The sequence below is a fragment of the Lissotriton helveticus genome, chromosome 3_1, assembly GCF_964261635.1.
Source record: "Lissotriton helveticus chromosome 3_1, aLisHel1.1, whole genome shotgun sequence".
Lineage (NCBI taxonomy): Eukaryota > Metazoa > Chordata > Amphibia > Caudata > Salamandridae > Lissotriton > Lissotriton helveticus.
Window position 1 is genome coordinate 1,101,456,571 of NC_136061.1, and position 24,069 is coordinate 1,101,480,639.

General features: G+C 43.7%; 1 protein-coding gene across 15 annotated transcripts in view; it reads left to right on the top strand.

The window, feature by feature from the left end:
• Window positions 1–24,069, top strand: part of BAZ2B (bromodomain adjacent to zinc finger domain 2B) — a 1,221,971-nt gene that overhangs the window by 177,939 nt on the left and 1,019,963 nt on the right. The gene's annotated exons all lie outside the window — the stretch shown is intronic.

Here is a 24,069-nt window from a genome sequence, read left to right on the forward strand (position 1 = left end):
ACGTGCGGTCCGTGTTAGTGGTGGCCATGTGGTTATCTTAGTGAAAAACACCAGTCCATTTGGATAGAAGGAATATTTCAGCGGAGCCAAAATGAAGCTGGTCAGCAAGGACATCGAGAAAGACAATACCGGGTGAGGGATTTTGTCCATAGAACCCTTAAAGATGCAAATGTCGAAAGTGTTGTCAGTCTCTTTCTCGACTGGAGTGCAGTTTGGTACCGTGAATGGTGTTAGTCGATTACTATACTTCCAGCACGTCTGCCAGACTTCCTATCAGAGGCGTTCTCATTACTGGCATGATGTGCACAGCTGCCACGTTGTCTTGATTTCAGTGTGCTCATATATGGCATTTCAGTGTCTGATGCTTAGGTATAGCTGCCACGTTTCGAGTTTGCTTATGTGTGACATTTTCATATTTTCACTCTGCCAGTGAGCGACATATCCTGGCCTATGTGTGACACTTTGTAGTTAACTCAGTTTTTACATCCAACATAACAAGCATTTGTAATGCAATCAGTCTCGCATTTCTGAATGTTAGAGCTATTGGCGTTGTAAATTATATATATATTTTTACTTATGTTTGTTGTTTGTAGTTGAGTGTATGCCTGTTGTTTGTAGTGGAATTGTGTGGTTTTAATTGGAATTATTAGTTGTTGAATTGTGTGAGGTGGGATTGTAGTGTATTTGCGTAGTGGAATTGTGTGGTGAAAAGATGGTGAGAGCTGTAAATAATAGACAGGAAAATTGAGAGGAAACCTAGTTTATGCATTAAGTGGTGAATGGCCCCCAGATAGATTAGCCGAAACAGTGTTTGGGGAAGAGAAAGAGGAGGAGAGAATGTTATAGAATCATAAAGAGGCTGCACTTGTGTACGCAGAAGACACAGAAAGAAGAGGAGTAGAGTGTGTGTTCAAGGTGTGGGAGATCTCCTGGGAAGGGCACCTGGGCGGGGAGGTTTTGGGTGGACCTGTACCCAGGACCAGGATGTACAGGAAGATCGCATGTGTGAGCACGCAGTTTAGAGATGAGACATTGAGTGTAAGAAGGGATGTGATGGGGCAATGGAATTGTGAAATGAAAGGTGGTAGTGTGAGGGAGAGGTGAGAAAGTCTGTTGTGTGTGTGTGTGTGTGTGTGTGTGTGTGTGTGTCGGGGAGATGATAGGGATTGTTGAAGTGTGATGTAGAGATGGGTTGTGTTGGTATTTGATGTTGTGGAATTGCATGATGTGTGGTGTGGAGTTGTGCAGTGGAAATAAGTTGCATGGGTTGCTGTGGAATTAAGTGCATAGTAATTAAATGGTATGAACTGTAGTGGAATCATGTAGAGTGGGATAGTATATAATCGATTTAAATACTTGGAACGGTATTTGTTGGTGAATTGTGTTTTGAGCCTCCAAATTGTATTGCAGTCCTCCTTAAATCACAAGGTTATAAAATGAAATGTAATCTGGAATAAATGCTTGGACTTCAAAGTTGATATCACTTCTAGGCACTATCAAAATAACTTATAATTAATAGCCCACAGACACATAACATCCATGGTATGAGTTTATATTTTTGAGAGGCTAGAGGAAATTAAATGCTGTCAGAACTAGGATATAAAGCAAACAACTGCTAATAATGTTTTTAATCTGTAAAAAAGAATATAAACATTACCATATGTTAAAGTGACACTTAAATTGATGTTTTCTACTTTGGATTCTCCCAGCTCTGCTCAGAAGACAAACATTTTCTTTTCAAACTGATTTGCCAATGCTGTTCTATTCACTTTAATTCTAAATGGGAAAATTGTGCTTGCATACAATAATGTTGTACATGTGCAAAAATGGATGTGTTCCTAAAAAGAAGGGTATAAATAAATGTCCTTTTAAGTCCTAAATAAATGTCATTTTAAGTCCTTCATTAAGGATAAAAGCATATTTGGGAATTCATTTGCAAGATTACCTACCTATGTCAACAAGGGATGCCTTGAGGACAAATGGCAATACTTTTAGGGAAGTTATCCAAGACGTGACTCGCTGGTGATATGAATGTGTTTCCGATAAGTGCTTTAATTTTTATACCCTACTTTTTAGAAACTCATCAATTTAGTGTTGGTTTCACTATAACATATGGTCATTCAATGTTTAGGGCCCCTTTACTGTGGAGACTGTTATAGCACATGATAAGATATCTGCAGACTAAAGAGCCAGCTAGGCAACCTGCTTCCTTTCCACATTGTCACTTTGATGTGCACAATTCTCGATTGAGGCTATGAATCTATGTGTCAAGTACTCTTCTTAGTTCACTTCTTTTTACAACTATGGACATGTGAAAGGCAGCGTGTCTTTCCGTTCTTATGTATATTTTTAATTTGCAAGAGTTTATGTTTACATTATGAGGCACAACATGGAGAAACAAGCATTTACAATGCAACGGTTTCGCCTTTGGAAAAGTTTGAGCTATTGGCATTGTAAATGACAAAATTTGTATTTATGTGTTGGTTTTGAAAAAAGATAAATAAATGGCATTGTCATTTACATTGCCAATAGCTCTAACTTTTCCAAAGGCGAAACCGTTGCATTGTAAATGCTTGTTTATCATTGTAACAAGTGCTACTAGTCGTATACAGTGGAAAAAAGGCTGGGCAAAAAAGTGTCAAAAAATAGAAGAAACTGGTGAATTGGAACAAGAATCCGAATCTTCTGGGAAAGCGACGACAACCAAACCCAAAGCCCATCCACTTAGAAAATTGATGGTTATTCCTCGTCCAGCTCCAACAACTGATCAGAAAGCAGAGGATCTTCAGTGTGTTAATCCGTGGTTGAGCCAGAACAAGGGTTAAAGGGATTGACAAAAGAACAAAGTACCGAGTAGGTGAGTCTCAAAGGGCCAACACGTTTTTATCTGCAGCTAGCTTCTTCCAAGACTAAGTTTTCAGCTGAGTAGCTCATCTAAACAGCGAGGTGAGAGTATTTGCAGCGGATTTTTGTGCCCACCCAAACTGCATGCGTGCATACTATTGAAAAAATGATTGTACAATGAGCTCTCAGCAATAACGTAACCACCAGCCTTCAGTTAAGTTTGTACTCTTTGATAAAGCAAATGAAGTTTTAAAGCCACTCTTGAGCGCTGTCTATGGGTTCACACTACATGAGATCAGAGAAATAATGGTCAACATTGATGAAACTGTATTGAGCAATAATAACGAAATTAAGATTTTTCTGGTGAGAATTTACAGAGACAATTTGTTTTTGGAAGTCTGACAAAAAGAATGAGCCACTTATGGTGTTCTCAGCTCTGATTTGACTCCCGAAGTTCTTGCTGCCAAAATAAGATCACAGGATGCAGTGAGATCAGCAGAAATCATCTTAAGAAACGTCCTGAAAGATTTAGATTTTGGACTTAATGACAAATTTTGTGATGCCCCAGAGCTTCGTGAAATCATGAGTCAACAAGAATGCGTGATGTTGTCTTAACAATTCTTACTTCATTGTTTAATATCAGCAAAGCAAAATTGTTTCGCATTAAAGTTCTTGAGTGCAGAAAAGAAGCTGACAACATTGATGATGGCTTTGAAGATATGAGTGAAGAAATGGAAGACGATTCCATGAACCGACAGGCTTTTGCTGTGCAAATGTACTGTCTTTTCCAAATCATGTGTTTTTAATTACATCACAGGAAAAAGAAAACTCCCATGCAATCTATGGCAAGTGCAAAAGTAGAGAGGTAATTACTTCAATTAATAGGATTGGTGTATCAACAAGTTATAATGACATAGTAAAGAGCAGGAACTTGTTACATGCTCATGTTGTAAAATCTTGAGAATCTGACAGCACACCACTAACAATTCAATTTACCGGGAAAAGATTTACAATAGCTGCTCTTGATAATTTTGATTTTGAAGACAGCTGTTCTTCTTCTGGAACATCCAGCGCACATAATACTGACATGGTGCTTTTTCAAGACTGTACCAATGCTGGAAAACAAGCTGTGCCAGCTGTAGGCATAAACAAAGGAAGCTGCAAACTCATAACCCAACTGCCTTATCAACGTGTGCAAAATCACTACAAGTCATCAACACATCCCAATCTGCTAGAAAGTTTCAAAGATCTTCTACCTGAAACTGATTTAACTGAGTTTATTATATCGCTTATTCAGTGCGGACTGAAGGATGAAGAAAAGCCTGTTCCTCGATGGGCTAGAATTCATGCTCTGATCTCCCAGAATACCGTCCCATTTAAGAAGGTTGGGTTTTTACCTTTAATACCAGCTCCAGTCACAAACTGTGCAACAGTATACACAGCTATAAAAAGTTTCCAAAATGTGCGAGCTCAGCTTGAAGGGCCCTTACTTATTGTGCCACTGGATTCAAGCTTGCCTCGCTGATGAAGGGTGACATGCACTGTAACCGGTAACAGGATGCTTGTTTCTGGTCCAGGGAGGACCTGGCTTGGCAGTTTGGTCGGGATGTTCCCATGAGGCACAGGGTCAAGACTGATTTGGATATGGCTGGGTCCAAACTGGGGTGGTGTAGTAGGCACAAGAATGATGGGTTTAACCCAGATCTCTTGACTGGCGGAGAATGTTTGAATCAATCATTCAGCATTCCATCCATCATTTGTTGCAGTTACAGCTTGAAGGACCAGCCTATCCTGCCAGTTTTCTGCGATGATGTTTTTCTTATTGTAGCTGACATTTTTACGAACAATCCAGTAGAACTTGATGAGCTTTATTTTTTATTTTTATTTATTTATTTATTTATTTAAAGAGTTTTATATAGCGCTGGCTAGACACGAAGGTATCAGAGCGCTTTACATGAGAATCAGCAATGTTACAGAAAAAGATCAACAATTACACAATGCATCAAAAAATAGTCAATACAATTAGGAGAGGAGAGAAAGGAGAGAGAAAAGTAGTGGAGGGGGCATGGGTGGTGAGAAAGGGAGGGTAAGGGAAGAGACAACAAGGAGAGACTAAAAGGAAGTCTGTCTGAAGACCGACTGGGTAGGTGATGACCAAGGCGGGAAACCACGGTCCATCTCCCCTATAGCTAAACCAGGTAGCTCCATCGGGCATCAGACAAAATAGTTCAGTCTCAATACATTGAGAGAGGAGGGAAGGAGAGACATAAATAGAGGGAGGATGCGGGAAGAGACGTCAGGAAAGACGAAAGGAAGTCTGTCTGAAGACCGACTGGGTAGGTGATGTCCAAGGAGGGAATCCCCGGCCTGTCTCCTTTATAGCTAAACCAGGTAGCTCCATCGGGCATCAGACAAAATAGCTAGATCTCAATTGACGCTGGGAAAATTCACAGATAAACGGGGTGGGGACTAAGGGCCAGGAAAGGTGAGGGCAAAGGTCAGTAGCAGGAAAGTGGAGTAGGGTGGAGAGGGGAAGGGGGTAGGAGGAGGAGGGAGAAAAGGTCAGGAGAGACGCAGGAGGGTTTGTTGTGGCCGTCATTTTAGGCAGGTACAAGCAGTATTTCAGGAGCAATCACAGTGTAGGGTGGCTACATCGCAGCTTTGTTGTTTCTCGTGTCCCTGTAGGCTCTGAAAACTTACTGCATACCACTGTTTTTTTGGGCTTGGCCATGCTTCTTTTAGCCTCTCCGCATGTTGGATGCTTTTGTGCGCCAGGGTATCGAGGCAAGTGTTCATAGCGTCCATTTTGGTTTCAACAGAGGTGAGGCTGGACTGTATTACGAGCAGGAGGGTGCCATAGTCACTGCCAGGCAAGGACGAAGCGCAGAAAGCTTACCGAGGACAGAGACAGTTTTGCACCCAGGTTGAGCTGACCCCACTCTGAGCGCTGTCAGTGCTTGTTGGACTGTGGGGAAGGCACAGAGCCCCTCCTTTCTTACATCTCTCTTGCTGCCCTGAGGTGTTTGATATTGCCGAGACACTTACTTTGAATTCCTCCTCGTTTGGTCAATTTTCGGCTGAGTGCTGGCCGCCATTTTAGGGTCAGGCACGATCAGGCAGGGTTTCGGTTCGTCGCCGTTTTCTATCCCTGGTCTAGCTGTCCGGTACCGAAATTGCTCCCACTGTCCTTTGATCACACCAGGCCGTTTTATTGTGTCCCCGCCTCACCAGCTGGAAGTATTGCGCCCTCCAGGGGACGACGTGTCTTCGCCGATGGTCCCAGCCTCTTTCCTCCGGTCGTGGTTTGCAGCTCCTCCGATCGCGGTATGCAGCGTCCCGCTCGCCGCTCATTCAGGGGTCATGTTGAGAGCGTAAGCTCCACAAACCTTCCCAAGCCGCACAGATAAGGCGCATGGATAACCGCGGACCTTCCTCCCTCCGAGCACAGCGGCCGCCATTTTGCTTGGCTCTGCAGCATGACACTGGGGCATCCTCACACTGCCCCAACCACACCAGGGCGTTGCTCCACAGTGTTCCCAAGATCATGTGCTATTGTAACCTCAGGTCACAGCACGACTGCGTCCCAATTACCCCAAACCACCCGAACCCTAGACAATCAGTCGGGGGTGGAGACGTGCTCAACATGGCAAAATGTTTGTTGCGGTGTGGAGTTAGTTATCTCAGTGGGTGTGGCATAGATGATGTATTTGTTGAGGCTGAAATCTTTGGAAGCATAACTGTCCAGTCAATATTGAGCAGAACTCATTATGTTCATTACAAGGTACGCTCATCGTGTCTGAGGCAATGGAAACATTGAGCAGTAGTGCATTCTGGCAAAATAAGAATGACAAATTTGGTTTTGCATATCTTATCTCAGAAGTGAACAAAGCCCAGGGTGCACGTCAATCAAAAGAAATAATGCAAAGCCAGGCAATGTTCAATATACTCAGTTCAAAAGTCTTGGGGGACTGTTTTACACATGATGGCAATAGTGAAAAAATTGGTGCATGTTGATCAGGAAGGTGGTTGGGAGCTGCATGTGAAGACTGGTGTCACTGTTTTGTGAATTCGATTGCATCAACTACCTGAGATATGGGTCCTGGGATCTGGAAAGTGTGAAGAAGCAAGAGGCGGAGTAACCAGACCTCTACAGAAAATTAATCCAAAGACATATTGTGGTGAAAGAAAGAGCGGGAAGGTTCAATGCTGTATCTCCAGATATGAATCTGGAACAGAAGATCCAGAGATCACAGAAAAGCTCCAAAGGAATTGGTTAGACATGTTGCATAATGGCACATAGTTTATCATGAAGTCCTTTCTATTTGCAATGTTTTCAGAGAGATGACCAATTCAAAATTAATTTACCATCGTAAAACTGTTCCTCCCCACAAACTTGTGGTAAAGAGAGGGGGAACATTTTAATAAACCTGTTGACAGCCTTCTTCATTTCATGCAGCAGCAAGGGAACTCCTTTGAAATGACTAAGCCTGTGCGACTACACAGTTCGTGACCAAACAATATGCGTATAACTATATAAAGACGGCGTCTACTATATGTTCTGTAACATGGATCGAAACTATACGCAGAACTGAAGCAGGAGAGATTTGTATTCAAAGAGAATTAGCTGTTTGATATAATCGCTAAAGGTTTAATTGCCATAGTGAGTTTCCTTCTAAACAGCCACTGCAAAAGGGGTTACAAAAAATTATCTTGCGCATGCTCATAGAGAGATGGATGTAGCAAAAGAAAGGGGTGAATTTATCAAGAACATTCTGTCTCATGATCTTCTTCCAACAAACGCATTATTTGATGGAGATGCAGTAAAGCACAAACTCGTTAAAGAGCTTGAAAAAAACCTTTCACTTGAAGAATTTCAATTCGAAAAGGTGTCCTCATTGACAACTACTATTGTTGTGGACTATATTTCACAATTCCAAATGGTCAAGATTCTATCCATGCAAAACCTCGGGAGAGGTTGTTCAGATTGTTCTACAGTTATCAAAGTCAGTGTGCACCTTGAACCGTATAATGTCTTTGCAAGTTATCTTGGAACTATCTGTCAAAGAATGTGAGGGAACCAGACGAATGTATACAAGTGGAATAATTGACCTTGCCTGCATCAGAAATTCGACACCTATGCCTGTGGAATTTGATACATTTTGGTCATCCACATCGAACAAGATGAACTTGGAGATGTTAATTCGCCAAAACATTGCTGATGCTTCAGTGAACCCTGAATTTCCAATAATTGCAAGTGCAATGATTGTCAATGAGAAGTTGGTGCCTGCAGAGAAATAATTAAAAGGTTATGGGCTATATTGTTCTAGAACTTAACAGCAAATTGGAGGACGCTGACCTTAGTGCCACATGTAGAGTGGGCTGTTCAAAATGGTTCCAATCTGGTTATTCAACTGTCAAATGACAGTTATTACTATTGTGTTACTTAGATTTGTTGCAACTTTCATAAGTCAAGGATTGTCAGAGTTATGGATAGTTATGGAAAAGCGAAAAAAGACACTTAACCCCACTTTATATTCTGTACAAGAAACTTGACCCAGAGATACCCAGTCTTCTTATCAAGGCACATATTCTTACTAGTGATGACGCTATGAGCAAAATTGTAAAAAAGCTTGAAGCTTTAACTGCTGAACCTAGGAAGTTTCTAAAAGGATTTGACTTTAAAGACGCACACAAATACCTTCTGCCTGTGGGATAAAAGAGTTCTGTCACACATTTGACGATCTTTGGTACAGTGAGTTTAAGAGATCAGTCTCGCTAAGTGACCTTCCACCTACATCATAATCTGTACATGGACACATTAAAAGAGCGTACTACTTGGTCAGAAGATGTGTAAATGCTTTTGGTCATGCACATGTAGAGAAAGATCAATGAGAATTTGGTTGGGAAGATATTGATGGGGTGCTAAAAGCTACAAAATGTCTAAAGCCTCTACCCACAGAACTAATATGTACTTGCAAAACCTGTGCTGCAAAAAGATGTCCATGTTGATACACTCTACCCTGGTGTTCAACATTCTGCAAATGTACCATGAGCGATTGGAAAAACAAATAAAGTGAACTATGAACATTTGTCTAAACCAGGAATGATAAACATAGTTTTCGTTTCATATTCAGATCATAAACATTGTTTGGTGTATGCATAAAAGGATTACAACTATTATTTGTTTCATTGCTATATCTGTCTCTACTTCCTCTAATATAGCTGCCATTTTGGAAAATGACTGAAGAGTTGCTCTGAGGAGTTCTTTTCAGTCTCTTTAAGACTACTTGACCCACAAGACGTATGTTTTGACACCAAAATGAAGTATATAGGGCTCATGGTTCCTGAAATATTACATCTCCACTGCAACACATCCGCCTTTTTAAAAAATGTCATCCAGAAAAATTCTGCCCTGATTAGCATTGTCTACCCAAGCTAAATTTACTCTAATGCTCCAAAAGCACAAATCAAAAATGTAAATCTCTGGAAAATGTTTTTTTCCCTGAGGTATGTAAGGGGGCAGGGATTATATTGGAGTATATGTTGTTCCGTGCCTCATCAACACAGATCTGTAACTTTCTCAGTGCTTTGCAGATGATAATTCCCAACTTTTGGAGAGTTGCAGTGACGAGGTCAAATGTCTTTTCCTATGGGTTGAAAGTTTAAATCTGTTCACTTGTGCTGCAAAAAAATGGCATTGTCAGATACACGTCATTTGCATGTGGTGTTTGAGCTCGGAATACAATATCGAGATATGCTACTCCTGTTTATCAAACCACATATACTCCGTTATCACACCATTGGGAGGCTGAGCTCATTTTGAAGGCCACTTACGGACCCAGGGAAGCATTCCCCTTCTCCTTTAGGTGAGTTTCCTATCTGTGTATAATCTCCCAAAAGAAAGATTGGCAAACCCAATAAGTCTCGCCTCTATAATGTGTGCCGAGCTGTTAACTTTGTCAATGCTTGTCTGTAAAGTGTAGTTAAAAAAAAAAATGTAAATTTAAACAAATACTTTAAATATTGGAGGAAAAGCAAACACATATCTTAAGGTGCCTCAAAAGTGTAAATTGAATTAAATGTTTTCACTCTATAAATGACATGGTGTAGTTTTCAAATACAGAACAGAATTTAAAAAGAAAAAGAAAGTTTCGAATGTAAAGTAAAATGTTTGCCAAGGCTTGATTTACTTTTGCCAGGATTTAGCTATTTACTCCTCTGCAGTAGCTCAGTTAGCAGATTTGCGTGCCTCTAGGAGAAGTGCCATGCTAAGTACACCTTCTGCCTCAGAGCCAGTTGAGTGAGTGCAGTTGATGGCCCTTACGCCAGCACCATAAAAGCCTTTGTTTGCCAAAGCTTGTGCTTTCATGCAATGTTTGAAATGCAGGTGATGAAATAAAACCCCATATAGTCTACTTTTCAGCGATACCCCAGTAAATATATATCTGCTGCTGTGCTTTTACAGACAAGTTGCAAGAGGTGGGAGCAGCAAATCGCACGGTTATTTGAGGAGTGAAGCAGTTTGACGGAAAGAGCTAGTGCAGTCTCCTGGAGTGCTGAAGGAAAAGTAACAAGCATTTGCAATGTGTCTCGCATTTATGCGAGTTTGAGCTATTGACATTGCAAATAACAATGCCTTTTATTTTTGTTTTTGTTTTTAAAACGTACATAAAAGGCTTTGTCATTTACAATGCCAATAGCTTAAACTTGCGTAAATGTGAGACCTATTGCATTGCAAATGCTTGTCTCAACAGGAGAACTCATGCTAGCTGCACAGCAGAATAATGCCTCCTGGTTCAAGGTAATTTCTGGAGTACGAAAAGCAGGAACTGTTGTTTCATACACTCAATATCTGTTATTTTAGGTTCATATCTTCCTGGTATCAACAGTACCTCTTGGTCTATGGTGACTCCAGAAAATATTGGTTTATTCTAGGCTCTCTTTGTACAGGCTGAAATGGGTGGATATGATGTGAATCAGTGACAAACAGTGCCAGAAGTCGATATGCATACACAGCGCTTAGCAGTTGGTAAACACAGCTGAGACTCCTTTACAGAAGGGACGGTACTTTTGAAAGTATTGAGGTCACCTAAAATATTGATAACAGCGGCACTTTTTGCCCATACATCCATGGCATTTGTTGGTCACATAGTCACTAACTGGCAGGCAAGAATGCCAGTTTAATTAGAGGTAGACGGGGCAGCAAGAGCTAACGCTTACTAAGCTCATTGCGACTGTTGATATTGCCCTGGCTACCCATAGTTGATAGAGGTCAAAAATCGGCACCAAGAATAATTAAATGGAGTGAAAGGACCCCGTTTACATTCTGTAGTTTCCACCAAGCTAATATGAGCCTGTTAATGTTCGAGGGGCGCAAAATGTCAACCATTACCATTTGATGCAATAATGCAAGCTTTGGGGACAAAGTGTGCATGATGTAACTTCCATTGCCCAGTACGTTTTGGTGACTGCTTTCAAGATGCAGATTTCCAGTACCGTGGGTCTGTGCAATGACAAGACCAAGGCAACATGAGCCCAGCGGTTGCAGGCTTGGGGAAATCCAAGAGAGCTCCACCTGTAGCCTGCATGTGGCTTCCAGTGACAGGTGCCAGAGGACTCGAGCAGTTGAGTACGGACGAGCCCAGGACAACATTGAAATTGGAAAGCTTAGATCAGCCCGGTCGCTGATGGGGACAGGCTCCGGGCGGCATGGACTGTGATTTATGACAGGCAGCAGCACCTTTGGGCGCAGCGACCGTGAGGCTGAGAGCAACGTGGGGTCTGCCCCATCCGGAGCTCGAGTACACCTGACTCAGAAGCGACTGCGGTAACACGCGTAGCAACCGAGCAGACCAACTCTCAACAGACGGGTGCGGCGCAAAGAAGCCAGGCCTGGAGACTAGTTTCATCCTGCAGCATTCAAGATCCCGGGGCTTTAGCTCCAAGTCAAACTCGGCCACTGTGTTTGTTTGTTTTTATAACGTCCGTTCTTCAAGTAGGGCTTGTTAGTCCTTTCGCAGTTGATTGGCGTTTCGGGCGCCTCCCATTAAGATCGTTATTTCTCTGGGATGATAAAAGGGGACCGGCTGCTTAGTATCCTGTTGCTTTGGAGGCATTAATGGAGGTGGGTGGTGAGTGTGGAGCGCGTTCAAAATGGCCAAATGACGAGACGCCGTGCACAACAGACGCCGTACACGTGCACATCATCGCGCGTATCTGCCGCTTAAATAAACACGCATGTCTGATGAGACGCCGTGCGTGAGCGTGCGCGACCCAAAATTCCAGTACAGGTGGGTGGGAGCCTAAGGGCGACAGAGCGGACACCAACCCCGCTTCAAAAGAAGCCGGACAGAAAAGCAACAACTATAGATCTCGCCAAGGCGAAGCAGCGCATGCGCTGCATCGCAGGCGAGACCTAAAAAGTGGTCCTGTAAATGTGAGCAGAGGAATGATATATGTCAGCCAGTATATGGAAGCATTAAGAGGCTATGCTTCAGGGAAGGGACAAACACAAGAAGAGGAGGGTAAGCCATTGAATAAGAAGCAAACAAAGGAGTTTGACAATACCAAACAATCGAAAGCAGTCGGTGGGCTGTAATTAGGCAGTGAGCTCGGTATAGGTCTTTGCACCCACAGAGCTCGGTCTGTCTGAAAGGCTCAACCTACAAAGCACCATAGTGTCTAAAGAGCAGGTGAAAATCTTCTCAAGGCCTAAAAATGTGCCCGAATGGAAAACCAATTTGGGTGCAACTCTGAGGACATTGCCATGCCTGGTAAGAAATGTGCCCATGCAGATGATGACTTGGAAACTTATAATGTCCTTTCCACCTCTAATACTTAAGCTGGCTGATATCCGTATTTACAAGATGCTAGTGGCCTGAATACCTCACCGAACCCTGTGGCAATTCTTAAAAAGAAGCTTCTTCTATCGCCACAGTAGTCCAAACAGCATCAGAAACGTGTAAAGTGACAGCCACCTTCAGGTCAGAATCTAACATTCTGAAGGAAATATTATAGCTATCCTCTTCAGCTTTGGAGCGTTTGCTTCGCCTCAGTGAGGCTGTTCTTGAACTTCTCCTTGCTGCATGTTAGAAACCCTTTGCGGCACAGTAGCACATTCACTAATTTCGAGATGACCGCGATTTGCATTGGTCACCCACTATTCATGTTTCCAAACCCTTCTCTAGAATGGCTTGTGGTCCAACCTGGTTCCTCGAAATGTTACCCAATTGCTTTTTCCAGTGCTGCTCTGGATGGAGTTGAAAAGAATTAGACTGCGTGGCTCATTAAGTTTTTATCTCTGAAAACCTCATGACCCACACAGTGTAATTTTTCGAACCGTCAAACCCACCCTGGGCCATTATTGCTGAACACTGAGTGATCTGGCAAAACTCACAATTATCAACCCACTGGACTGCATTAAAACGGCTTCGTTTGATGTCTTCAAACAGATTCTGAAGTGCAGATTGGACTCAAAGGCTTGATCCATGGTCACGGCTGTCGCTTTGCCCTTTCACATTAGGATGTGCTCCATTGGTTTCTGACATGTCAACCCTCATGAACATGCCCTTCAATGTCGAGCACCTGCTTGAAAAGAAGGCTGACTCCTTCCTGGAATTCTTTCGTAATAGACCTCTCCTCCCCAGTGAAACATTGCCATCAGCAGTATAGGAAAGATTTTAGGCTATTCTAGGGCACTGTAGCCTCAGCAGAGACACATTCTCAACCATTCCAGATGTCACAATAAATGTACTGATCATTTCAGGACAGGGGTGAATCTGGGAGTCGCCAGCAGCAGCCCATCCAGTCCCCTCCTACCTCTGCAGGTTCTGTTGCCTAAAGAAAGTGACTCCGTCACACCCCTTTCACCACCATTTTCTGGCAGGGGAGGCTCTTCAATGTCTTCACCTGAAAGGGCAGTATTACGATGGATCGCTGGATGATCTAGCTGATGCGCAATGGTGACATCCTACCCTTTATGTCCGTCTTTCCTGATAACTTTCCTTCCACTAGGGAATTGTTTCCAACATCACCTCAATTTTAAAGGTGGAATTCCTTGTCCGATTAAAAAAAGGGACACAGATTTGTTGCTTCTGCAAGGAAGAGGATTTTATTTCCTTTACTCTCTTCCTGAGAAGGACAAGGGTCTGAGATCCATGCTTAGCCTTCACCTCTTGAATCTGTTCATTTGGCAGGGCAAGTTCAAGATTCAGTCCCCAAGCCAGGTTCGACTGATTCTCAATATAGGGGATTGGCTGGCATCCCTGTAGCTCCAGGACCACGACTTACATATGGCAATCAACCCTGCCTAGAGAGGTTACCTAAGGTTCATGGTGAAGATCTCAACATTATCAGGTTCAGACCAATGTCTGCACCAACCATTTTTGCAAAGGTTCTGACATCTGTGGCTGTTCCTTGCGATGGTCAGGACTCCGTATACATATTTGGATGACTGGGCGGTGAATGCGGTGTCCCAGGCATTAGTCTGACAACATAACATCCTCCGTGCACAATAACTCTTCCCCATAGCTTGGGGTTTTTTCAGCGCAGAAATGTTATCCTCCCTTCAACACAGAGAATACCGTCATGATAGCAGGACTGGACGCGACCCACATGAAGGCTTTTCCTCCTGCTAAGAGCATTGTACATATTCGTAGGATGATTCTTCCGTTTTTGTATTGGACACAGATCGAACCAGATTGCCCTTTGCATGCTTTTGGTGCCTCCTGTTAGATGGCAGATGAGAACCCTTCAGTCGAGTCTGAGAACAAATTGGATTTCAAATCATGTACGCCGAATAGCTCAGTTCATCTAGATCTGCACTTGCGGATGAACTTTTCCTATAATTTAATGGGTCTTCCCTTCAGTCCATTGCAAGCAAAGGCTAACATGTGCCTTCTCGATATACTCTGGTGCCCACCTGGGTACCATGACAACACAAAGCCTTTTGTCATTGTAGCTGCTCTACACAAATGTGCTACAGCTGCAGGTGGTCTGTCTTGTAATTCACATTCTGCCAAAATACACTACCACCTTGGCGCCGTCCATGTATCAACAAGCTGTGTGGTGTTGGTCCAGGGCACTGTATTGCGTGACTATTCGCCAAAGAAAGTATTCGCCCTTTGCTATCTCCTTCAACATGAGAACATATGCTGTCAGTTACCTTTCACTGGAGGATCACAAGTGGTAGCTGTAGACTAAAATGATGAAGGTGGTGTTATCCAGATTAGGGGTGTTGATTCATGGACCTCCTAGCCATGGCCTGGTATAGGACGTGCATTTGGAGTTGTGCTATACACTTACCTCTGAATAGTTCAATGTGGGATGGTTCATCTGGGTTCAAGGTCTACTGTATGCATTTACACCCATTTTATTTCTGTTGCAGGTCCTGTAGCAGGTACAGGACAATTAAGCACAGCTGATTCTCATTGTCTCGGGCTAGGTGAGAAGGATCTGGTATATCAATCGGCTGGCACTCAGCACTTCGCCGCCTTACAGGAGTATGGTCAAACCCAATCCTTGAATGCTGTGGATCCCAGTGTGGAGTTTGAGCAATGTCTTAGTCTTTGCCTTTCTGCTGAGGTTGTAGTCGTTATCTTGACTCCATGGTAACACACTACAAAATCCCTTTATGCAGGTTTCTGGAAAAAAGCTTAGCGGTCAAAGAGCATAAATCCTTTTTAATTCCACCTTTCTGATGCCCTTTGATTCGCTCTGCCTTGCCCCAGGGTAAAATCTGGTAGTAGCAAAAGTTAATCGCTATTTGGCTAACCTGTCTGCCTTTGTGTGTCTTGGTCAGGCTTACATGGTTAGTTCAACTGTAATACCATGTTTTCTAAAAGGTTTAATTGTTTCCTCCTACTCTAATTGTTCCTCAGTGGGAGTTGAACCTTGTGCTGATAGCCGGAAACATGGCAATGTGAAAAGCAATGATCTTGAGGGGACAAACATGAGTAATTATTTTTTTGTGGTGGGTATTGACGGTGATTCAATAAGTAGGTGAATTTTAGGACAAAGAAAAACCTCAGTTCTTAATATTAGTAACTTTCCTTGTGGATTAATCCAATGAATGAACTGTACATAGCAGTGTAACTTATTCCCTTCTGTGATTTTAATGTGATCTGCAAGTCGAGGTTTAAGTAAAAAAGGCTTTGGTATGTTGGGCTGCTTCTACTCCAGAAGTGAATGCGCTACGTGTGGGATAGCCAACGTCTTAATTCCTTGAGCTTATTAAGTTATGACGAAAGAAATTCTACTGGTGTAGCAACATGTAAATACAGGTTTGTGGATACAAATAAAGCTTGTGCTTGTGCACCATTTCGGTGCAGTATTTCTTGTACTGAATATTTTGAAGATATATGTAGTGTTAAATTTTTCAGTTATTTCTGAGCCAATTTTTTTCTGAACAACATTTACATATGTATTTTTGCTTTTGCTTAAGATTGTATTTTCGGAAATTAAAGCTTGGTAATAAACTAATAAACTAATTAGTATTTGTGTTTAGTGCATCTTTTTAGAATTAAAATGAATGCATATTTATGTTCGTTGTAAGAAAGGTCGTATTTTGAAAAAAGTATAACAAAATAAGGCTAGGATATATAACACAAAACGTAGGTTTCGTTTGACCAAATTTATTGAAATGTATTAAACATAGCATTAATGGGTTTGAAGTCTGAAATTCTGATATTAGTTCAATAAAAATAAACTGCTAAATCATATTGACCATCACATCTGTTTAAAGCCATAATTGTTTTATTTATTGGAACTATTTGATTGTACCGGAACTGTATTTGAATGGTGTTAGCTTTGAACACTTTGCAATTAGATACTGCACTTTATTCACCCACATTTAGGGCTAGATGTATGATCGTTTTTAGCAGTCGCAAACTGGAAATCTGCCTGTTTGCAATCCCTAAAAAAAGATGTAGCGTGTACTAAACCTATTTTGCGAATTTGTAACCTGTAACCGACTTCCAAAATAGATTTTGCTAGTCGATTAGGAAGGGGCATGCCAATGGTGTCCCTTCCAAATAGCGAGTCGCAGGGGGATGTAAGATTGCATTTTCCACCAATTTTAAATTGGTGATAAGCCAGTCGCAAACGAGAAGGGGTCCCCAGAGGAACCCTTCCCGATTTGCAGCACAAATATTTCTTAAGAGCAGGCAGTGGCTCCAACGACACTGACTGCTCTTCATTTTTATTTTTGAAACTCATCCCGTTTTCCTTTTCCTTTAAGGAAAATGGGCTGCATTAAAACAAAAGAAAAGTTGCTTCATTTAAAAAACAAACACAGACATGGGATTCTGCTGTCCCCAGCAGGCCACCATCCCTGTGTAATTGCCCATTCCCAAAGGGTCCCAAATTGCGACCTGCCTCATCAATATTGATGAGGCAGATCATTTGCAACCCCAATGGGAGTCGCAAAATGTGTTGAGACATTTCCTTTTGCGACTCGTGAGTTGCTAAAATTTGCAAATTACTAATCGCAAAAGGAAATGGCCATACATCTGGGCCTTAGTTTTTGAATATCTGCTTTAAATAAGACAAGCAGTTCTGAAACGACTTGGAATTTTGTTCTATAGTTGACTGTGTGACTGCATTTTGCTTATTGAGTACTAAGTGTTGATTGTTTTGATTTGCATATAATTGTTAGCCTTGTCGGACATTGGTAGTGTGTTTAAGATGAAATAGTGAAATTATGTACTGAGATTTCTCCTTTAGGTGAAACAATTTAAGATAACATGCTTATCACCTTATCTCTTTACATACTGTATCCTCGTTTTCCATCTTCTGTTGAAACATCTTATTTGCTTTACATCTTTTAATCATCGACAGCTACCAGAAATGAATGTGCAATACAGTAAATTAATTACATGTTGTGTAGCATGTCGAAGGTCACCATTTGTGCTGAGCCACAACAGACCCACATAGCCAACGCCTCTTGCTTCTCAATGACCATCAGTGGGGCAGAATAACATTTTTATTTAGATTTTTCCTGTTTCCTTCTGAAGCCGGAGAAACCGTTACATATAATTTGACTCTACAAAGGCAGGCTTTGGTGGTATACAGTTTCGTTGATAGCTGTAATTTTTTCATGTTCACTACTGAGTGGAAAGGAAATTTCTGGTTGGTGTGCCTCTGGTGCTTGGAGTGCAACCACAACGCCAAGGCCTGCGTCGACAGCTGCACCACACACCCAAAGGCCTTGAGGGAGTAGTCCCTCAAGCTGCTCGACGCTGTAGCACTCTAGGTCGAGAAGAAGGTCCCAGGAAGGTTCGCTGAGCCACTCCAAGCGCTCGTCGTCGAAGTCAAGGTAATTGGGGAAATCAGGTAAGTCCCACAGGCGCAAGCAGAGTAAGAAGTTGAAGGGATCTTCAAATTCACCATGTCCGTCAAGGACAAATGTTTAAACGAGGAAGCGTCTGCATTCGAGGCTTAGCTTTGTGGTGGAGCTTGCACCTGGGTCGTCTCTGTGCCTCCAAGAGTTTCTGGGAGCCGGAGCGACACCCGCCCAGTTGCAAGAATTCTATGAGGTCATGCTCCTCATATTTTGGTGGCCCATCCCCTCTGGAACAACTCCAGGCCCTGCGGGCTCTGGACAGGCCTGTACTGGTCTTCTGCTGGCAGGTTTGCCCAAGAAGCGAGTTGGGCCTTATTGATCCGTTGATGGATCCGGAGCGGTGCTGGTCCAGCCTCTTTGACCTTGCCCAGGCCCCTGCTTCAGTGCTAACACCGCAGGGCGGGCCATCCCCATCGAGATACCAGACTCTGACACGGAGCCAGAATGAGTGCCATCTGGCATCACAGGGGGCAGTCCCATCATGTCAGAGCCATTGCCTTATTCTCTCGATAGGCCTGGATTGGGTGATTATTAGGAGGGGTCTGCAGACCCTTATGTATACCAGTTAGAAGATTCAGAGGACAACTGTTATAACGATCTGGTGGGTGCCAGTGGACTCGACACCTCCCCAGACTTTGGCCTGGTCTCTCCCCCTACTGTGGCTATATAAGAGAGTGCCTGATTCACAGTGGTGGTGCGAAGGGCAGCTGAGGTCCTAAACCTTACACTACCCTTAGTGGCTGTCAAGACAAACATCTTGACGGAGGAGCTTTAGCCAGGAGTTTCCTCCAATGAACCATTACTCCCATTTAATTAAGCTATTACTGATATCCTAAATGGGATCTTCTCCAAACACTGCACAGGGGCTCCTGTGTGTAGGACATTTGCCTGCCACCATGGTCCCACCCCAGGGGACCCCATTTTGCTCACACCCGGGAGGTCCATGCCTCCAAGTCCAAAGCTAACTCCGGTGCATTCCCTACCATTCCATCAGATAGGTAATCCAAAAGGCTGGATAGCTTTAGGAGGAGCAAGTTCTCTTCTGCCAGCCTGGCACTGTGGTCAGTGAACACATCGAGCCTCTTGGGCTGACACTCCCATACCATCTGGGACACTGTTGCACAAGTGAGCCCATTGTCTCGGAGGAGGCCTGAGCCATATTCTCTCAAGCAGTTGCTTGGGATGGATGTAGCCAAGTTCACTGTACAATATGGGTTGGAGACGACTAACTCATTGGGCAGAGCGATATTAATGTTGGTGACCATTATGTTGGACAAACTAAGCAAAAAGTAAAAAACCGCATATTCCAACACTGCAGCAGGATTCGCTGCTCCACAGCGGGGGCATCCCTTGTTGAACATTTCATAGACAAAAACCATACACCAGAGTCTCTTCGATGGCTAGTAATTGAAAAAATCTCCCTCGGCCCACGGGGGGGTAATTTGAACTCCATCCTCAATACCAGAGAATGTAAATGGATGCAGAAACTTCAGACCATAAGGAGGGGATTAAATGAACTCGATGCAAATTTCTCTCAAATGGTTGGACTTAATCCAGAATAGACAATATACATTCAGAATGGGGACCCTTGATATGCTCCCTTTTCCATGTACAGACCACCCTATGGGCATGATCACCCGATCCATTCACTGTAGTAAAATGTCTGCTGCTCTTAACGCTTGAACATGGGCTTATCGGTTATTGCTAACAATGTGTTGGTTAAGTATGCTTTCAACTGTACTTTCTGAATAACCATGAGTTAGATTAACACTCAATCTCACACCCCCACGTGTCCTACTTAGGCGTCCTTCCCCGACTTCCAGTCATGGCCAGCCTCTCCGGCATTCACAAATAACAGGTGAACTTAGAGGCACCACCTTCCGTTTTTGCTCACAGTAAATGTTCCGAATTTTGACACACGCTCCCTTAGCCTTTGAGCGCACACGTCATTCTGACTTCCTGATTGGCCCCCTGAGACGAGCCCTTTTCGTTTACTAGCATCCAGCGACTGCACCGCGAGCTCACACGGATGCAGTTCGCCGGCAGAGCGGTAACCCGTTAAGGAGGTCCCGTTAAAAGGTAAACGCTATCCTAACCCCTTTTGAAGTCTCTTTCATAGGTTGACAGAGTACTAAACGGTATTTTCTGATCTTCTCCTAATCGGTAACTACCCACGCCCGCAATCTTGTCTTATAGCGCGTTTCTTTTTTAATTACAGTAAGAAGCCATTCATGGTCCCAGGCGTGAGGAATGATCCCACAGCATAATTTGGTCTAATATCTGCGATCACGTCGCACAAGTAAGTCCTACTTTTGAGTCTCCCTACCCCTGGCAGTCGTTCTGAACTAGCGCCCTGATGTGTAGTCCTATTTTATTTCAGAAACTTCTGGAGCTTTGACAAGGCCCCTTCACAGACGGTACAGATGGCGACCGTTCTTTGATGTAGGTACAACCACATCCCCTTTTCCCATTATCACACTATGCACAATCACCTATAGTTACTAAATTCAGTTTTCACGTTATCCCTTAGGCTCTCCCTACCTTCCTGATGAAGACCCCAACATGAGGCTTGAACCAACCCTTTAGCGTAATCAGGGGTCGAAACGTAGAACTACGCCTTTTTCTCCACACACCATAGGATCTAAATATGAGATTGGTTCTCGCTCTCTGTGTGATGTATTTCGGGAACCTTTGCTCATTAATTTGACTGTAAAGGTTTTTTACAACTGTAACATGATGTTATGAAGATGTCACTACACCTTTACCCTGTCCCTCTCACCTTTCACTTACCCCTCCCTTCTTCACCGAGAGCACTTGATTCTACAATTGAATGTAATGATTTCACAATTACATTGTAATCTTTACGTTTTTCATGATGAACTATTGGCTGCAATTTGATCAAACCTTGACTTTGCATGAATAAATGCCAATGAAACTGAATTGAATAATTTAATTTTGTAAAAATCTTACTTCCATTTAATCATCTTTAAGTTGATGATTGTGTGTTCAATTAAATATTTTTTGAACTGTATGTTATTACAAATTTGCAACTCGGACCAACCCTATTTTGTACTGTTTCATGGACCCAGGTCCTGAGTTCTTAAGGGCCTACCCCTTTAATACTCACACGGTGACCATTATACACCACGCCTGGCTGAGAACCACTGGTTTCTCGAGGACGTCCTAACTTCGCTCATGGACACCCCATTTAATGGTTCTTGTTTGATTGGAGAGAAAGAGAAGGCAGACTTAGCGCTACAGTGCTTTAAGGACAGCAGAGCTATGGCCATGCCCATGGGCCTTTCCATGGCCCCATGCCAATCTCAGTCTGCCTTCTGCCCCTTTCGTGGTCAACGAAGGGGCTTCCAACTGTATCTTTACACACCCAGCCACCCTGGCTAGCAACCCGCCTGATATTTTCATGGCCGAGGACGCCGTTTCTACAGCCAGAGGTCGGGCCAGTCCATCCCCTGCAGCCTCAAAACCACTTTAGTATGCCCTCCGACCATCATGGACAACCAGTGGGTGGCAGGATACGCCATCACCTCCACCACCGGAGGTCAGACCTTTGGGTTTTGCAGCTCATTCAAAGGAGCACTCCTATACATCAAGAGGTGTTGGCGCTCTTGGCCAAGAGAGCTATATAGAAAGTGAGTAAACAGAACAGAAAAGGGGATTGAGGCTACCTTGCCCGCACTAGAAACAAAGTCCTAATTATCTCATAAGAGAGAAGGTGCTGGTGGTCTGGGACACAATCCCCTGGATCCCAATGGTAGAGGGACAAAACCTTGTCTCTCTAATATACTGCACAAAAGAATTGACCCCGCACCCTTCAAATTTGAAGGGTGCGGGGTCAATTCTTTTGTGCACTATATAGAAAGTGGCAGCATCGGATGTAGGTCATGGTTGATATTTCCGCTACTTTCTGGTGCCCAAGAAGCACAGAGGCCTTTGTCCTATTCTGTGGAGGTCCGGAATATCAGTCTTTCCTTATCTTGATTACTGCCTGTTGAAGGCGGGATCGACTGAGGTAATCTTCTCTCACCTTCGTACTACGGCAAACCTTCTGCACTTGCTGGGGGTTCACTGTCTCACCTGACTCCTACTCAGATGCTCTCTTTCATTGTAACTGTTCTGGACACAGTGCAGTTCAGGCCTGTAATGCAGGGTGGTGAGACCAGGATATTCATGCTATAACACAGATGTTTCGGCCTCTATTCTAGATTTCGGTAAGGCTGACTGAGGCTGTTGAGCCTCATAGCACATTGCGTCATTCTTGAAACACATTCCCGTTGACATATGAGGGCTGTGCAGTGGGACCTGAAGTTCCAGTGGGTACAGCATCAAGGAAATATCAGAGGAAACTGCAAAAGACCTGTACTCTAGTGGCCAACGATCTGCGAATGGGTCAGTGGCAGACCCTTCTCCCTTCGCCAACCAGAGCTAACTGTGGTGACAGAGGAGTCTCTTCTGGGCTGGGCGACCATCTGGGAGGGGTGAAGATCAGAGGACTCTTTTTTTCCGGAAGAATGTGGACTTCATCTCAACCTGTCGGACCTCCAAGGGAATCGGCTGCCATTGATGGGCTTTATTTCTTCAGTCAGGGAAAGGCTGGTACAGGTATTCAGGGACACCACCACTGCCATGTGGCATTGCAGCAAAGATGGCAGGGTGGGGCTTTAGACCGCTTTGTCCAGTGGTGATAAATTCTGCTCACGAGGATGAGTGAGCCACAGGCACTGTCATTACAGCGTCTGTACCTTACCAGCTACCCAGACAAGCTGGTCTTTCTCGAACCAGTGGCTTAACAAGAGCCCCTGCACTGCTTGGGCACCCCCGAGCTTCGTTGTCCCCCTTCAGCACTGGCAGGCCCCTCGCCAGAAAGCTTTGGATGGGTCCGGAGCATTAAGGGCCTCCTGCATGTACTTTGCAGGGGGGCCCCTTCAAGTTTTGTTACGCCACTTCTTCTCACTAAAGTATTGTTCCTACCTAAGGTGGTAAGCCCTTTCATGGATGCCAGACAATCACTTTGCCTACCTTTGACGCTTCACCTCACCCCTCTCAAGAAGAGAAGAGGCTCCATTAGCTGGACCCAAAAAGAGTGTTGACGTTGTTCTTTGACCACACAAAAGAGTTCCAGGTGGATAATCAACTCTTTGTGGGGTACGTTGGAGCCAAACAAGGGAAGGCAGTGATTTAACAAGCCATCTCACGATTTGTAGTGCTCTGCATCAAAATCTGCTTTGCATTGACCAAAAATTAACCCCTTTGAAGGCATTGTGAGCTCATTCTACCAGGGCCAAGGCTGCTATCTCTGCATTAGTTTGTGGAGTACCTAGATGCTGGATATCTGTCAGGCCACAACGTGGGCTCCTGTGCACACGTTTATGAAGCACTACTGCCTAGACTGTCCGGTCCTGCGTGACATGCATTTTGCCTGTTCCGTCCTACAAGATTTTCTAGTCTAATCTATGTCTCAGAACCACTTCTGGGGAGGTAATGTTTGGCTATCTAATGTAAGGTAAGGAATCTGTAGCTACAAGTCTCTATCAGATGAACAAGTTACTTACGTTCGATAACGCCTTATGTGGTAGAGACTAACTAGCTGCAGATTCCTTACTGATCCACTCATCCTCCCCACTCTGCAAATGGATTTCAGAGTAGGGTTGCTTCCCTTTTAAGGGCCCTAGTTCTAACACACCAGTGGCCTGTGCTCTTCATGGCTATGCGCTTTTGGCTTGGAAAGTTGCAAAAAGAAATGGACTTCAGTACGCTGGGGTGGCGCCTACATAGGCACTGTGCGCGTCAGACTAGATCCGGAAATGTTTTATGAGCAGTACTCCTGTGCACCGGTAGGTGGCGTCATTCTGCTCCATATGGCATCG